Genomic DNA, 19,725 nt, shown 5'->3' with positions numbered 1-19,725 from the left:
TATTAAAGATTCAGAGTCAAGTGTAGAGTTTGCTGAAGGCTTCTTAGGCATGTGTGGGTTATTTACTACATCAAATTTAAAAATACACCTCTACTTTGAGTTTGCTTTGGATCTATATCATGAAAAATGGAAAGAAATTGGTTAAATATTTTTATTCATCTTGGTAGACTTTCAAGTTTGTTTTCCTGTGTCTGTTAATTTTGGAAATGTTCTTAAGTGAACCCAATTTGTAAAAAACCCCAGAGATTTCCATTGTCTGATTCTGCATATAAGGACTTTGTGAGTTGCCACTCCACCTTATCAACAATTTAAAAAGCTGAACAGACAGACAATTACAAATAAAAGAAAAAAGAAAAAACTTTTTTGGGTCTCTAAGTGAGGGAAACACAAAAGGAAAACTGCTGTCACCAAAATTTGAAAGACAAGGGAATAAAAGGACTCACACTTCCTGATTTCAAAATATTACAGAGCTAGAGAATCAAAACAGTGTGCTAACTGCTACAGAGTCTGACATATAGACCTGTGTAATGGAATAAAGAGCCTGAAAATAAAACCTCACATACATACTCATGTGATCTTTAAGCAGGGTGCCAAGACCACTCAATGGGAAAATGATTGTCTTTTCAATGAATGGTGTTGTTGAAACTGGAGATAGTAACAAACAAAAGGAATTAGAGCCCTTTCTTACAACATAATACAAAAATTAAGTCAAAATGGACTAAAGATTTAAACTTGACACCAAAACTACAAAACTCCTAGAGAAAATGTAATGGAAAAGTTTCATGACATTAGATTTATCAAGGATTTCTTGGTTATGATACCATAATAAAAGGGAACAAAAGCAGAAAGGGACAAGTGAGATAATATCTATCAGAGTGAAATTCTTCTTCACAATAAAGAAAACATCTATAGTGAAAAGGCAAACTATGGAATGGCATAAAATATTTGAAAAACATATACCTGAAAAGGAGATAATATCCAGAATATATCAAGAAGTGCTACAAGTCAACAACTAAAACAATGGGAGCACATGGTAAAAAATGGTCAAAGAAACAAAGTTGGCAGACTGACAGTATTTAATTTCAAGACCTACTATAAAGCTACCTTAATCAACATCTTGTTTGATTGGTGAAAGAATAAACAGGTAGATCAATGGAAGAAAATAGAGAGCCCAGAAATAGGCTCATATAAATATAGTCAACTGGTCTCTGACAGAAGAACATAAGCAATACAATAGAACAAAGATAATCCTTTCAACAAGCAGTGCTACAACTGAATTACAAGGGGAAAAAAAGAATCTGGACACAGACTGTACATCCCTCAAGAAATTAACTTAAAATGAATCATAAACATTTCCATAAATAGAAAATGAAAGCAAGAAAAACAAGAAGAAAACAGTGAAAAACCTAGATGATTGTGAACATGGCAAAGACATTTAGATACATCAAATTATGAGCATGGGATAGATTTCCATTTATTTGTGCCCTCTTTAATTTCTTTCATGAGTGTCAGAATCACTCTAATACTAAAACAGAAAAAAATACAAAAAAATAAAATAATAGAAAAACATCAATGATTAACATAGATGCAAAGATCCTCAACAAAACATGTGCAGACCCAATTCAAATAGACATCAAAAAGATCATCCATCATGATCAAATGGATTAATTCTGGATTTAAGGATAGTACAATATGAATAAACCAATGGGATACACCACATTAACAAAAGGCAGGACGAAAGCCATATAATCATCTCAGTAGATGGTAAAAAGCACTAGACAAAATTCCAAACCAATTCATGATACGCTCAACAAAATGGATATATAAGAAACTTACCTGAACATAACAAATACCATATATGACAAGGCTACAATTAAACTGTTTTGGATGTCTAAAGCTGTGCTGTCCCACACAGTAGCCACTGGCCCCATGTGGCTACTGGGCAGTTAAGATGTATTTGGTAAAAATTGCAATGTGCCTTAAGCCTACCATACATGAAAGACTATGAAGAATTAGAAAAGTAAAATCTCATAATAATTTTATATTGACTATTTATAGTAATAATGTCGGGAGTATAAATATTATATTAATAAAAATATGTGCATCCACGTAATAAATACATTGCATATAAAGTATTATAATCATATATCATTAATATCAATATTGGTTATAATACTGTATTTGATTAAATAAGTATATTATTAAATCAATTTCCCTTTCAAAATTGGCTGCTAGAAAATGTTGAATGCACATGGCTCCCATGCCATTTCTGTCAGACAGCTGTCCCGGGGTGCTGTCGCTGGCATGGAAAGGGGAGAGAAAGGCCACCGAGGGCAGCTGTGCTTATTGTTCCCCACAGAGAATATCCTGAGCACTCTTGCCGTGGCCCCCAGGACCTCCTCACTCCTCAGGCTGCAGATTATGGGACTGAACATGGGAGTGAAGATGGTGTAGAAACAGCCAGGACCTCATCTTCTGCTGGTGCGAGGAGGCTCCTGGGCCGAAGATACGTGTAGACAAAAGGTGCACAGTAAAAGGTCACCACAGTTAAATGTGTGGAAAAGGTAGTAAAGGCCTTTTTCTGTCCCTCTTTTGAGCGCACATGGTGGACAGCAAAGAGGATCTGGCCATAGGAAGCAGTGATGCCAATGAAGGAAGGAGCAGAGAGAGGCTTGTGCTCACAAACCTGTGTACTCGTAGACCCTGGTGTCCATGCAGGCCAGAGACAGCATGGTGGGTCATTGCAGAGGAAGGGATCGATGGCCCTGGAATGGCAGTAAGGGACATGGAGGGCACGGACAGTGTGTGCCGAGGAGCTGATGGAACCCAAGACCCAAGATCCTGTGACCACCTTCACACACATCCTTTTACTCCTGCGGATGGGATAGCGGAGGGGGTGTGGCAGACGGCCAGGTAATGGTAGCAGGCCATGGAGGCCAGGAGCAAGCCTTCCGAACATGCCATGGGCAGGAAGAAGCAGCTCCACGGCCCGCATCCAAGGAGGGAGGTGCCCTTCCAGCCTGAGAGGAAGTGGAATCCCATCTTGGGGACGGAAGGGGAGATGTCCATGTGGTCCGGGAGGGAGAGCGGGCTGAGGAGGACGTACGCGGGGGTGTGGAGCCTGGAGTCCATACCTGTGAGGTGCATCGTTGCTGTGTTGCACACAGAGGCGGGAAAGAATACAAGGACGGTGGGAACAAGAGAAGCAGGTCCGCTGGATGCGGGGGAAGCAACCTCAACAAAATGAAATCATCTGGAATTTGGTTCCAACTCTCCGTGAAATATTGCTGTTTTACCTTCCATGGAAGAATTATATTCTCTTACATAGTTTAGTTTCTGTGCAGTAGATTGGGACAGAATCAAACACTCGCCAAGCTGCTCACTGGAGAAGTGGGGATGTCCAGGAGGCCGCTCCTGAGATGTGGCTTACATGTTTGTACTCACCCTCTTCAAATGTAATTGTTTAAGTAGAGCAGCAGAATGAGTATTATGTATTCATGATTAAGAATACAAATGAAGAAGAGGTTAAAATGAGTAAATTTTCCTTTCTTGACAATTTTCCTAGCTTCTTATGTCCATACCTTTCCCTGGGACTTTTTATAATTCAACTTTTTATAGCTTATCTTTTCCTCTTTCTGTCACCTCAGTTCTGACAATTTGTTCTTTCCTTCACTCAGTCTACCAAATACATATAAATTTTTATTATGGTATTTTTCATATTTCTTGTATGTTTTATTTCTTACTTTACTCAGTGTCAGTGTGGGATGGGACTTCATTTTCTGTGTGCTTTTCTTAGGTAGAATCTGATGAACTCTTATGTACAATATTTGGACAGTTTCTTATTGGATATGGGACTTTATTTAATGCACTGGATTACATGAAGGACATTTGATTATAGCTTAGAGAATACTGTTCTTGTAGCTACAACTTGGGTCTCTACAACAAATGCCACATTTGATCATCTTGGGAAACATATTGCTGACATTTATGAGCTTTTGTAAAAAACCTCAACTTACAGGACCTACTATGCCAATCTCAAAGTTCTAGATTTATTTTGCAAAAGTTACAGATCAAACACACTTTAAAAAGTCTTATAGGCAAACAGTCTAAAACCAATAAGCAAATTGTTTGAAGATCTGCTAACTCGATCCCAGTAAAATTATAGGATGGCTGTAAAGATGGAATTAAATGAGCTCCATGAATATTGAGCAGGTCCTCAGTAGATGCAAATGCCTTTTGACCATTTTGTATCTGAACCATTGAGAGGCTTCAGATCTAGGGAAATTAATTGTCAACATCAAGCACACATGCCATTCCAGAACCACACATTGTAGAATACTAATAGGTTTGTATTAACTATATTTACATTTTAAGTTCACTCGGCTTCTCAAATGTGTTATGGAACAGCTTGTACTCTGTGCAGCAGAGAATATTCCCCTAAGGTAGGAAAACCACATCTCCAAAATATCTCCCTGGGTTGGAGCTAACACAGCTCAACTCAACTCAATAACACTGTGGTGATTCACCTTCCAAAGTTCTTGAGATTGTGTTTTGGCAGAGAAGTAGCTTTATAATGAATGACACTACTGCTTGCTAACAGTCCACTGAATTATTGAAAATGTTTAAACAGCAGAAGTTGCTGAAACTGTCTCTCACGCTATGCCACAAGTGCATGTCACTGACCAAGAGTCTTTGCATCAAATCTAAAGTCTCTTTTGGACATGAGAACCTCTTCATCTGCTAAAATATAGGAAAAGGACATTTCCAAAGATACTCTGTATCAGCCACCCTTTACTATTCCTGTAGCCCATCAATCTCTAACATAAAACCTGTGGCCACATTTAGGGCACTGCTATCCAGGACTCACTGGAATCAGAAAACAGTTAAACTAACCCTGGTTAAATATTTCTCCATTCATATGTATTGATTGGTTAAAACATCTTCCTTTACTATTATCTTGTTACATTGAAAGCACACTGAAGACATTTTACACATAATCTCTTCAGGTTCTCCTGCTGGAAGACAGAGGCACGAGATGTTATATTTTATATGCAAACCCCTACATCACCAAGCCTTAGATATTCCTCTTTCCCTGTAATTGATCCCTAATGTAAAAGTCCACAGGGGCCCAAATCCTGGGCAGTTCACTTGATGTTGCTCATTTGGAGATCCACTAATTTCCACACTTAGAATAAAGCAATTAACCCAACCAAAGCCCTTGAATCCTGCTGATGCCCAGGATAAGATCAAAGAGGGATATTCTTGATGATTTGAGCCCATGATTTGAGATTAGAGATGTCAGATGATGCTTCTTGAAATGTTGCAGTAAGAGATCTAAAGATCTCTTCTCTTAAAATGTTGCAGTAAAAGATCTAAAGATCTGCAAACCCTTGTGAGTTTGCAGAAGGAATTATTGATGATTGTAACTAAATTGAATTTTGCTGTGTCATAATGCTTTCCTCTGTTTGTAAAGGAGTGAAACAATGGATCCCTGAAAATACTAAATCAGTCAACTGTTCTACTGAGGTGGCACATAGACTCTTAGAAATAGTGCAATAAAATGATGGTTTTAACTCAGAGAAGAGTCTAGCCTTCCAGGTGCACCACTAATTAGGAAGCTGAGTGAGAAAAATTACTATGATTCCAACTTGTTAGGTCCTTAAAGTTGTGCTAAAGGATATTCTAAGGCTCAAACGGGATGTTATATGCCAAACGCTTACCTAGTACCTGCTGCTGAGGAAGGACACAAATGATTTTAGGATCTCTTATTATTTCATTCAATCCACAGATTTGTATTCCTGAGAAGTATGCATTTAAAGTAATTTGGACTCTTGATTTTCTTTTAAATGGGGTCACTTATCTTCATAAATGATGAAAAAATAGTATTTAACAAGATTTTACTTAATAAATACCAGTGTTTACTATATATATATACACATATATATGTTACATATATGAAATACAATACTGGACACATTAGGTTCACTTCTTTACATTTGAGGAGGGGAAACGTTATAAACAAATACAAATATTTCTACTGTTACTAATTTTACATACAAATGTTTTATTAGTCTTCTATTGATAATATCAATGTCTCTCCCTACTGCAGTGAAGTGCCCTTTGCATGTACATGACACAACTTAAACCCAGTTAAACCCCAGGCTCAACCTGTTATCAAGCCCATGAGGTCCAGTAAAGACAAAAAAATAACCAGTTTTTAGGGACAAGCAGGTTTCGAGTTCCCTGGGGTAAGGAGGCTCTTAGAAGATGATCTTGTGAGTACAGGAAACCTTGGTGAAGACAGACTCTAACTAAGATAATATACTTAATGGTCATGGTAATACGAGAGGACAGGTGTCAAATAGCGTGAGATCATCACCGTGGATCATGGCTGGGTCAGTAATCAGGGATTCAAGGAAAGCAATACTAACATGGTGACTTTTGGGGAGAGGCAGACATTATGAATACCCATATGCTCTATGTGCTCACCTCAGTAAAAGAGAGACAAGAAGACACAGAACAACAGCCAGACAACATCCACACGTGCGAGAGCCCAGCGCCTGGTGAAAAGGGTAAGATACAAGCCCTGGCCCGGTGGGAACCAAGCGCCCCCCACCCCAGCTCCCGGCGGGAGGAGAGGAGTAGGAGCGGGGAGGGAGAGGGAGTCCAGGACTGCTAAACACCCAGCCCTAGCCATCCACACCAGAGGGCAGACACAGTGCATGTGGGGAGGGCTGGAAACTAGGGAAACAGGGCAACAAGATCTCTGAGTGGGTGCCGAAGCTGATGCCCCTCAGACAAAGAAAAGTGAGGGCTTTTTGAAAGTCTTAAAGGGACAGAGATGCAACAGTTGGACGGAAACAACCCATGAAGAAATCCAGCAGCTGGAAATTGCAGGAAAACCCAGGAGCGCTAACCCCCTGGGCACCAGCTCTGAGACCCCTCACAGAGGAAAACAGCCAACCAGCCCCCCATACATTAACCCACTGGGTCGTGGCCATGGCAGAGAAGCAGCCTGCGGCTGGCCATGCCCTCAGCAAGGGAGCTTCCTCTGTACAGGCCAGGCAAGACACAAAGACCCAGGATACATGCAATTGGCCAACACAAGCGACTAGGGGTCGCGGTTGTCCCAGTAAAGAAAGGACAGTAAAAAGTGGAAAGTTTGGCTCTCCCAGTTGACAGTCAATAGCACCTGTCAACATTAAAAGGCAAAAAAATTTGATCCAGACAAGACTAACCCAGACAGCTTCGGCATCTGTTACATCTTCCCCTGAGAAGGAACCTGGAGAGATAGATTTAACCAGTTTTCCTGAAAAAGAATTCAATACAAAAGTCATAACCATGCTGATGGACTTGCAGAGAAATATGCAAGAACTAAGGAAGGAGAATACAAAAATAAAACAAGCTCTGCAAGGACTTCAAAACAGAATGGACAAGAAGCAAGAACCATTAATGGACTAGAAAACAGAGAACAGGAACACAGAGAAGCTGATGCAGAGAGAGTTAAAGGATCTCTAGGAATGAAAGAATTTTAATAGAACTGTGTGACCAATCAAAACATAACAATATCTGCATTATAGGGGTACCAGAAGAAGAAGAGAGAGAAAAGGGGATAGAAAGTGTCTTTGAAGAAATAATTGCTGAAAACGTCCCCAAATTAGGGGAGAAAATGGCCTATCAGATAACAGAGGTACACAGAACTCCCATGACAAGGGATGCAAGGAGGTCAAAGCCAAGACACATAATAATTAAAAAGGCAAAGATCAAAGACAAGGACAAAGTATTAAAGGCAGTCAGAGAGAAAAAAAAGGTCACCTACAAAGGAAAACCCATTAGGCTATCATCAGACTTCTCAACAGAAACCCTACAGGCCAGAAGAGAATGGCATGATATACTTAATGTAATGAAACAGAAGGGCCTCGAACCAAGAATACTGTAACCAGTACTATTATCATTTATATATGAAGGAGGGATTAAACAATTCCTAAACAAGCAAAAGTTGAGAGAATTTGCCTCACACAAACCACCTCTACAGGGCATCTTACAGGAAATGGTATACATGGGAGCACTCCTAAAAGGAGCACAGAACAAAACACCAAACATATGAAGAATGGAGGAGGAGGAATAAGAAGGGAGTGAAATAATGAAACATCCGACCATGTTCATAATAGCTCAACAAGTGAGTTAAGTTAAACAATAAGATAGTAAAGAAGCTAACCCTGAACCTTTGGTAACCACAAACTTAAAGCATGCAATGGCAATAAGTACACACTTTTCAAAAATCACCCTGAATGTAAATAGAATGAATGCACCAATCAAAAGACACAGAGTAATAGAATGGATAAAAGAGCAAGGTCCATCCATATGCTGCTTAGAAGAGACTCACCTCAAACCCAAAGACATGCACAGACTTAAAGTCAAGGGATGGAAAAAGATATTTCATGCAAACAACAGAGAGAAAAAAGCAGGTGTTGCAATACTAGTATCAGATAAAACAGACTTCAAAATAAAGAAAGTAACAAAAGATAAAGAAGGACATTACATAATGATAAAGGGCTCATTCCAACAAGAGGATATAACCATTATAAACATATATGCTCCCAATAGAGGAGCACCAAAATACCTGAAACAAACACTAAGAGAACTAAATGAGGAAATAGAATGCAATGCATTCATTCTGGGAGACTTCAACACACCACTCACTCCAAAGAACAGATCCACCAGACAGAAAATAAGTAAGGACACAGAGGCACTGAACAAAACACTACAACAGATGGACCAAATAGACATCTACAGAACTATGCATCCAAAAGCAACAGGATACACATTCTTCTCAAGTGCACATGGAACATTCTCCAAAATAGACCACATACTAGGCCACAAAAAGAGCCTCAGTAAATTAAAAAACATTGAAATCGTACCAACCAACTTTTCAGACCACAAAGGCATAAAACTAGAAATAAATTGTACAAAGAAAACAAAAAGCCTCACAAACACATGGAGGCTAAACAACACGCTCCTAAATAATCAATGGATCAATGACCAAATCAAAATGGAGACCAGCAATATACGGAAACAAATGACAACAACAACACAAAGCCCTAACTACTGTGGGATACAGCAAAAACAGTCTTAAGAGGAAAGTATATAGCAGTCCACACATATTTAAAGAAGGAAGAACAATCCCAAATGAATGGTCTAATGTCACAATTATCGAAATTGGAAAAAGAAGAACAAATGAGGCCTAAGGTCATCAGAAGGAGGGACATAATAAAGATCGGAGAAGAAATAAATAAAATTGAGAAGAATAAAACAATAGCAAAAGTCAATGAAACCGATGACAGGCGGAGCCAACATGGCGGCGTGAGTAGGACAGTGGGAATCTCCTCCCAAAAACATATATACTTTTGAAAATACAACAAACACAACTAGCCCTAAAAGAGAGACCAGAAGACGCAGGACAGTGGCCAGACTGCAGCTACACCAGCGAGAACCCAACGACTGGTGAAAGGGGTGAGATACAAGCCCCGGCCCTGCGGGACGCGAGCGCCCCTCCCCCCAGCTCCCGGCGGGAGAACAATAGGCAGAGCGGGAGGGAGACGGAGCCCAGGACTGCCGAACACCCAGCCCCAGCCATCCGGGCCAGAGCGCAGACACAGTATATGCCCAGGGGGCCCTGGATACTGGGAGAACAGGGGGTAGACCTCAGAGCGGGTGCTGAAGCTGATGCCCCTGTGACAAAGAAAAGCGGGGGCTTTTTTTGAAAGTCTTAAAGGGACAGGGACTTAACAGCTTGACGGAAACAACCCAGGTCACAGTACAGCAGCTGGAAATTACAGGGAAAACCGGGTGCACTAACCCCCTGGGCAACAGCTCTGAGACCCCTCACGGAGGCAAACAGTCAAGCAGCCCCCCCATCCATCACCCCACCGGGCGCTGCGAAAGCAGAGAAGCAGCCTGAGACAAATTCCGCCCACAGAAAGGGAAATTTCTCCCTTCCGGCCAGGCAAGACACAAAGACCCACTCTACACGCAATTAACCAACACAAGCCACTAGGGGTCGCAGTTGCCCCAGTAAAGAAAGGCCAGTAGTAAGTGAAAATTTTGGCCCTCCCAGCTGACAGTCAATAGCACCTGTCAACATGAAAAGGCAAAAAAATATGATTCAGACAAGACTAACCCAGACAGCTTCGGCATCTGCTACATCTTCCCCTGAGAAGGAATCTGGGGAGATAGATTTAGCCAGTCTACCTGAAAAAGAATTCAAAACAAAAGTCATAACCATGCTGATGGACTTGCAGAGAAATATGCAAGAACTAAGGAAGGAGATTTCAGAAATAAAACAAGCTCTGGAAGGACTTCAAAACAGAATGGACGAGATGCAAGAGACCATTAATGGACTAGAAAACAGAGAACAGGAACGCAGAGAAGCTGATGCAGAGAGAGATAAAAGGATCTCCAGGAATGAAAGAATTTTAAGAGAGCTGAGTGATCAATATAAAAGAAATAATTTAAGAATCATAGGCATTCCAGAAGAAGTAGAGAGAGAAAAGGGGATAGAAAATGTCTTTGAAGAAATAATTGCTGAAAATTTCCCCAAACTAGGGGAAGAAATGGCCTCTCAGACCACAGAGGTACACAGAACTCCCATGACAAGGGATCCAAGGAGGGCAACACCAAGACACATAATAATTAAAATGGCAAAGATCAAAGACAAGGACAAAGTATTACAAGCAGCCAGAGAGAAAAAAAAGGTTACCTACAAAGGAAAACCCATCAGGCTATCATCAGACTTCTCAACAGAAACCCTACAGGCCAGAAGAGAATGGCATGATATACTTAATGCAATGAAACAGAAGGGCCTCGAACCAAGACTACTGTATCCAGCACGAATATCATTTAAATATGAAGGAGGGATTAAACAATTCCCAGACAAGCAAAAGTTGAGGGAATTTGCCTCCCACAAACCACCTCTACAGGGCATCCTACAGGAACTGCTCTAGATGGGAGCACTCCTAAAAAGAGCACACAACAAAACACCCAACATATGAAGAAGGGAGGAGGAGGAATAAGAAGGGAGAGAAATAAAGAATCATCAGATTGTGTTTATAATAGCTCAACAAGCGAGTTAAGTTAGACAGTAAGACAGTAAAGAAGCTAACCCTAAACCTTTGGTAACCACAAACTTAAAGCCTGCAATGGCAATAAATTCATACCTTTCAATAATCACCCTAAATGTAAATGGACTGAATGCACCAATCAAAAGACACAGAGTAATAGAATGGATAAAAAAGCAAGATCCATCCATATGCTGCTTACAAGAGACTCACCTCAAACCCAAAGACGCGCACAGACTTAAAGTCAAGGGATGGAAAAAGATATTTCAAGCAAACAACAGAGAGAAGAAAGCAGGTGTTGCAATTCTGGTATCAGACAAAACAGACTTCAAAATAAAGAAAGTAACAAAAGACAAAGAAGGACATTACATAATGATAAAGGGCTCAGTCCATCAAGAGGATATAACCATTATAAATATATATGCACCCAATACAGGAGCACCAACATACCTGAAACAAATATTAACAGAACTAAAGGAGGAAATAGAATGCAATGCATTCATTCTAGGAGACTTCAACACACCACTCACTCCAAAGGACAGATCCACCAGACAGAAAATAAGTAAGGACACAGAGGCACTGAACAACACACTAGAACAGATGGACCTAATAGACATCTACAGAACTCTACATCCAAAAGCAACAGGATACACGTTCTTCTCAAGTGCACATGGAACATTCTCCAGAATAGACCACATACTAGGACACAAAAAGAGCCTCAGTAAATTCCAAAAGATTGAAATCCTACCAACCAACTTTTCAGACCACAAAGGCATTAAACTAGAAATAAACTGTTCAAAGAAAGCAAAAAGGCTCACAAACACATGGAGGCTAAACAACACGCTCCTAAATAATCAATGGATCAATGACCAAATCAAAATGGAGATCCAGCAATATATGGAAACAAATGACAACAACAACACTAAGCCCCAACTTCTGTGGGACGCAGCAAAAGCAGTCTTAAGAGGAAAGTATATAGCACTCCAAGCATATTTAAAAAAGGAAGAGCAATCCCAAATGAACGGTCTAATGTCACAACTATCGAAATTGGAAAAAGAAGAACAAATGAGGCCTAAGGTCAGCAGAAGGAGGGACATAATAAAGATCAGAGAAGAAATAAATAAAATTGAGAAGAATAAAACAATAGCAAAAATCAATGAAACCAAGAGCTGGTTCTTCGAGAAAATAAACAAAATAGATAAGCCTCTAGCCAGACTTATTAAGAGGAAAAGAGAGTCAACACAAATCAACAGTATCAGAAATGAGAAAGGAAAAATCACAACAGATCCCGCAGAAATACAAAGAATTATTAGAGACTACTATGAAAACCTATATGCTAACAAGCTGGGAAACCTAGGAGAAATGGACAACTTCCTAGAAAAATACAACCTTCCAAGACTGACCCAAAAAGAAACAGAAAATCTAAACAGACCAATTACCAGCAACGAAATTGAAGCGGTAATCAAAAAACTACCAAAGAACAAAACCCCCGGGCCAGATGGATTTACCTCGGAATTTTATCAGACATACAGGGAAGACATAATACCCATTCTCCTTAAAGTTTTCCAAAAAATAGAAGAGGAGGGGATACGCCCAAACTCATTCTATGAAGCTAACATCACCCTAATACCAAAACCAGGCAAAGACACCACCAAAAAAGAAAACTATAGACCAATATCCCTGATGAACGTAGACGCAAAAATACTCAACAAAATTTTAGCAAACCGAATTCAAAAATACATCAAAACCATCGTACACCATGACCAAGTGGGATTCATCCCAGGGATGCAAGGATGGCACAACATTCGAAAGTCCATCAATATCATCCACCACATCAACAAAAAGAAAGACAAAAACCACATGATCATCTCCATAGATGCTGAAAAAGCATTTGACAAAGTTCAACATCCATTCATGATAAAAACTCTCAGCAAAATGGGAATAGAGGGCAAGTACCTCAACATAATAAAGGCCATCTATGAAAAACCCACAGCCAACATTATATTGAATAGCGAGAAGCTGAAAGCATTTCCGCTGAGATCGGGAACTAGACAGGGATGCCCACTCTCCCCACTGTTATTTAACATTGTACTAGAGGTCCTAGCCACGGCAATCAGACAAAACAAAAAAATACAAGGAATCCAGATTGGCAAAGAAGAAGTCAAACTGTCACTATTTGCAGATGACATGATACTGTACATAAAAAACCCTAAAGACTCCACCCCAGAACTACTAGAACTGATATCGGAATACAGCAAAGTTGCAGGATACAAAATCAACACACAGAAATCTGTGGCTTTCCTATATACCAACAATGAACCAACAGAAAGAGAAATCAGGAAAACAACTCCATTCACAATTGCATCAAAAAAAATAAAATACCTAGGAATAAACCTAACCAAAGAAGTGAAAGACTTATATTCTGAAAACTACAAGTCACTCTTAAAAGAAATTAAAGGGGACACTAACAGATGGAAACGCATCCCATGCTCATGGCTAGGAAGAATTAATATCGTCAAAATGGCCATCCTGCCCAAAGCAATATACAGATTTGATGCAATCCCTATGAAACTACCAGCAACATTCTTCAATGAACTGGATCAAATAATTCAAAAATTCATATGGAACCACCAAAGACCCCGAATAGCCAAAGCAATCCTGAGAAAGAAGAATAAAGTAGGGGGGATCTCACTCCCCAACTTCAAGCTCTATTATAAAGCCATAGTAATCAAGACAATTTGGTACTGGCACAAGAACAGAGCCACAGACCAATGGAACAGACTAGAGAATCCAGACATTAACTCAGACATATATGGTCAATTAATATTTGATAAAGGAGCCATGGACATACAATGGCGAAATGACAGTCTCTTCAACAGATGGTGCTGGCAAAACTGGACAGCTACATGTAGGAGAATGAAACTGGACCATCGTCTAACCCCATATACAAAAGTAAACTCAAAATGGATCAAAGACCTGAATGTAAGTCATGAAACCATTAAACTCTTGGAAGAAAACATAGGCACAAACCTCTTAGACATAAACATGAGTGACCTCTTCTTGAACATATCTCCCCGGGCAAGGAAAACAACAGCAAAAATGAACAAGTGGGACTATATTAAGCTGAAAAGCTTCTGTACAGCAAAAGACACCATCAATAGAACAAAAAGAAACCCTACAGTATGGGAGAATATCTTTGAAAATGACACATCCGATAAAGGCTTGACGTCCAGAATATATAAAGAGCTCACACGCCTCAACAAACAAAAAACAAATAACCCAATTAAAAAATGGGCAAAGGAACTGAACAGACGGTTCTCCAAAAAAGAAATACAGATGGCCAACAGACACATGAAAAGATGCTCCACATCGCTAATTATCAGAGAAATGCAAATTAAAACTACAATGAGGTATCACCTCACACCAGTAAGGATGGCTGCCATTCAAAAGACAAACAACAACAAATGTTGGCGAGGCTGTGGAGAAAGGGGAACCCGCCTACACTGCTGGTGGGAATGTAAACTTGTTCAACCATTGTGGAAAGCAGTATGGAGGTACATCAAAATGCTCAAAACAGACTTACCATTTGACCCAGGAATTGCACTCCTAGGAATTTACCCTAAGAATGCAGCAATCAAGTATGAGAAAGATCAGTGCACCCCTATGTTTATCGCAGCACTATTTACAATAGCCAAGAATTGGAAGCAACCTAAATGTCCATCGATAGATGAATGGATAAAGAAGATGTGGTACATATACACAATGGAATACTACTCAGCCATAAGAAAAGGGCAAATCCAACCATTTGCAGCAACATGGATGGAGCTGGAGGGTATTTTGCTCAGTGAAACAAGCCAAGCAGAGAAAGAGAAATACCAAATGATTTCACTCATCTGTGGAATATAAGAACAAAGGAAAAACTGAAGGAACAAAACAGCAGCAGAATCACAGAACTCAAGAATGGACTAACAGGTACCAAAGGGAAAGGGACTGGGGAGGATGGGTGGGTAGGGAGGGATAAGGGGGGGAGAAGTAGGGGGGTATTAAGATTAGCATCCATAGCGGGGTGGGAGAAAGGGGAGGGCTGTACAACACAGAGAGGACAAGTAGTGATTCTACAACAGGTTGCTACGCTGATGGACAGTGACTGTAAAGGAGTATATAGGGGGGACCTGGTATAGGGGAGAGCCTAGTAAACAAAGTATTCGTAAGTATTCGTCATGTAAGTGTAGATTAATGATTAAAAAAAAAAAATGCAGTTCCTATGTGGTGACCTCTAATGAATTCTACACAATAATATAAAGGACATATAAAAGTGTAGGCAAAGGGTCTGTTTGTGTTTATACAGAGGATCAAAGCCTAATTTGGCTACCCCGAAAATGAACTAAGGAACGATATGAAAGAGAACTTCCAACATCAGCACTCTCGGGAAGACTCATGCCAGAAGATGATCATCAAAAAACCCCAACAAAGATCCACGCACTGCTACAGCTGTAGATGCACTCATCCCACCAGCTCCTGGACTTGCCATGGGAATGAAGGAGATATCTAAGCTGGCCTGTGCATACAGTAAAACAACAAATTTGACTGGATCTATACTGTTGGAACTCAACCAAGAATTAGGAGAAGTGCAAATTGTAGCGCTCCAAAATCTTACAACTACAGACTATTTACTGTTAAAAGAACATATGGGATGTGAACAGTGCCCAGGAATGGGTTGTTTTAATTTGTCTGATTTTTCTCAAACTATTCAAATTCAGTTAGATAATAACCATCATATCATTGATAAGTTTTCACAAATGCCTAGGGTGCCTAACTGGTTTTCTTGGTTTCACTGGAGATGGCTGGTAATTACAGGTATGCTTTGGTTATGTAACTATACTCCTATTATGTTAATGTGTGTGCGCAATTTAAGTAGTAGCTTAAAATATATACATGCTGAAGTTACTCTACAAGAAGATATGTCAAAGAAATAATCAATCTTCCCATGTTTTCTCCCACCTGCTACTTCTATAGCTTTTCTTCTTCCTTCCTAATTACAACGAATTCTTAAATAGAATTCGTGCCTCATATCAAATTTACCGAGTATCATAACTCCTCCAAGTGGTAAAGATACCTCAAGACAAATGCTGGGCATAGAAGCCACAGGGCATAAATATGCAAAGAAATAAAAAGCTAACCATTTCAAACAATAAGGCTTCTCTCTCACTTACCAACTTAACATTTCCCTGTGTGGCCCCGGAAGATGACTGGTTAGCCAGAGACGGGTAAGATTCCTCAAGGGAGGAACAACCTAAGACAGGCACAGTCGCTGGGGGGTCATCAGGTGAGAAATTGGGGATCAACAGAGGTGAGGCTTAGAACCTCACCCCCCCTGTTCTGAGAGAAATCTTCTGCATATGTGGATGTTTTATTGCCCTTGTCTAGCTTGGATTAACACATAGTCTACAGGCACACACCTGATCATCTACATTTGCTCTCTTACAACACTAAACTATGTTTTCTACCTTTATGTTGTATCTACCTACCACCTCAGCATCTTATTAAAAATAATAAAGAGAGAAATGTGGTATCCACATATAAATCAAGTATAAAAATCAAATGTGTATTCATATTTGAACTGACTGTTTATAGTTCATAATGCATGAGCAAAACCAAAAGTTTCTGTGATGACTGCCCTTGTACAGTTCACCATGTAACTTATTCACTATGTAAGAATTTGTTCTCCATGTAAGAACTTGTTCGTTATGCTTCAGAAGATTGGAGACTGACGAAAATTAGGCTTGGGGTGGATTAATGATTGTGCATTGAGCATTGACTCCCCTATACAGAATTTTATTGTTGTTAACAACCATTTGATCAATAAAAATGAGAGATGCCCTAACAACAACAACCAAGAAAAAGTACACACTTCCAATTGTAAAATAAATAAGCAACCGGGATGTAATGTATAGCATAAGGAATATAGTCAAAATATTGTAACAACTTGGTATGGTGATAGCTGGTACTTAGAATTATCATGTATATAAATGTTGAATCACTGTGTTGTACACCTGAAACTAATGTAATGTAATACTGTGTGTCAACTACCCTTCAATAAAAAATAATTATCTAAAAAAACAAAAAAAAAAAAGTCAATGAAACCAAGAGCTGGTTCTTCGAGAAAATAAACAAAATAGATAAGCCTCTAGCCAGACTTATTAAGAAGAAAAGAGAGTCAACACAAATCAACAGAATCAGAAACGAGAAAGGAAAAATCACGACGGACACCACAGAAATACAAAGAATTATCAGAAAGTACTATGCAAACCTATATGCTAACAAGTTGGGAAACCTAGGAGAAATGGACAACTTCCTAGAAAAATACTACCTTCCAAAACAGATCAAGAAAGAAACAGAAAATCTAAACAGACCAATTCCCAGCAATAAAAATGAAAAAGTAATAAAAAAACTACCAAAGAGCAAAACCCCTGGGCAAGATGCATTTGCCTCGGAATTTTATCAGACGTACAGGGAAGACATAATACCCATTCACCTTAAAGTTTTCCAAAAAATAGAAGAGGAGGGAATAGTCCCAAACTCATTCTATGAAGCCAACATCACCCTAATACCAAAACTAGGCAAGGACCCCAACAGAAAAGAAATCTACAGACCAATATCCTTGATGAACTTAGATGCAAAAGTACTCAACAAAATATTAGCAAACCGAATTCAAAAATATATCAAAAGGATCATACACCACGACCAAGTGGCATTCAACCAAGGGATGCAAGGATGTTACAACATTCGAAAATCCATCAACATCATCCACCACATCAACAAAAACAAAGACAAAACCACATGATCATCTCCATAGATGCTGAAAAAAATTTGAGAAAATTCAACATCCATTTATGATAAAAACTCTCAGCTAAATGGGAATAGAGGGCAAGTACATCAACATAAAAAAGGCCATATATGATAAACTCACAGCCAACATTATTCTGAACAGCAAGAATCTGAAAGCTTTTCTCTGAGAACGGATCTAGACAGGGATGCCCAATCTCCCCCACTGTTATTTAACATAGTACAAGAGGTCCTAGCCACGTCAATCAGACAAAACAAAGAAATACAAGGAATCCACATTGGTAAAGAAGAAGTTAAACTGTCACTATTTGCAGATGACATGATATTGTACATAAAAAATCCTAAAGACTACACCCCAAAACTACTAGAACAGATATTGGAATACAGCAAAGTTGCAGGATACAAAATTAACACAAACAAATCTGTAGATTTCCTATACACTAACAATGAACCAATAGTAAGAGAAATCAGGAAAACAACTCCATTCACAATTGCATCATAAAAAACAAAATACCTAGGAATAAACCTAAACAAAAAAGTGAAAGACTTATACTCCAAAAACTACAAGTCACTCATAAGTGAAATTAAAGGGGACATTAACAAATGGAAACTCATCGCATGCTCATGGCTAGAAAGAATTAATATCATCAAAATGGCCATCCTGCCTAAAGCAATACACAGATTTGATGCAATCCCTATCAAATTACCAGTAACATTCTTCATTGAACTGGAACAAATAATTCAAAAATTCATATGGAAACACCATAGACCCCGAATAGCCAAAGTAATCCTGAGAAAGAACAATAAAGTAGGGGGGATCTCACTCCCCAACTTCAAGCTCAACTATAAAGCCATAGTAATCAAAACAATTTGGTACTGGTACAAGAACAGAGCCACAGACCAGTGGAACAGACTAGAGACTCCAGATATTAACCCAAACATATATGGTCAATTAATATTTGATAAAGGAGCCATGGACTTACAATGGAGAAATGTCAGTCTCTTCAACACATGGTGCTGGCAAAACTGGACAGCTACTCGTGGGAGAATGAAACTGAAACTTTGTCTAACCCCATATACAAAAATATATTCAAAATGGATGAAAGACTTGAATGTAAGTCATGAAACCATTAAACTCTTGGAAAAATACATAGGCAAAAACCTCTTAGACATAAACATGAGTGACCTCTTCTTGAACATATCTCCCTGGGCAAGGAAAACAACAGCAAAAATGAACAAATGGAACTATGTTAAGCTGAAAACCTTCTGTACAGCAAAAGACACTATCAATAGAACAAAAAGGAACCCTACAGTAAGGGAGAATATATTAGTAAATGACAGATCCGATAAAGAATTGACGTCCCAAATATATAAAAAGTCACACACATCAACAAACAAAAAACAAATAATCCAATTAAAAAATGGGCAGAGGAACTGAACAGACTATTCTCCAAAAAAGAAATACAGATGACCAACAGACATATGAAAAGATGTTCCACATCGCTAATTATCAGAGAAATGCAAATTAAAACTACACTGAGGTATCACCTCACACCAGTAAGGATGGCTACCATCCAATAGACAAACAACAAAAAGTGTCGGTGAGGCTGTGGAGAAAGGGGAACCCCTCTACACTGCTGGTGGGAATGTAAATTCGTTCAACCATTGTGGAAAGCAGTATGGAGGTACATCAAAATGCTCAAAACAGACTTACCATTTGACCCAGAAATTGCACTCCTAGGCATTTACCCTAAGAATGCAG

General features: G+C 39.2%; 1 pseudogene; it reads right to left on the bottom strand.

Moving 5' to 3' along the window:
- Positions 1 to 2,231: 2,231 nt before the first annotated feature.
- LOC118923785 (olfactory receptor 2L13-like) overlaps positions 2,232 to 19,725 on the bottom strand; it is a 30,139-nt pseudogene continuing 12,645 nt past the window's right edge.

Source organism: Manis pentadactyla, chromosome 13 (assembly GCF_030020395.1).
Source record: "Manis pentadactyla isolate mManPen7 chromosome 13, mManPen7.hap1, whole genome shotgun sequence".
Lineage (NCBI taxonomy): Eukaryota > Metazoa > Chordata > Mammalia > Pholidota > Manidae > Manis > Manis pentadactyla.
Note: the sequence above shows the minus strand (reverse complement) of the source record. Positions and strands in the feature narration are given on the sequence as shown.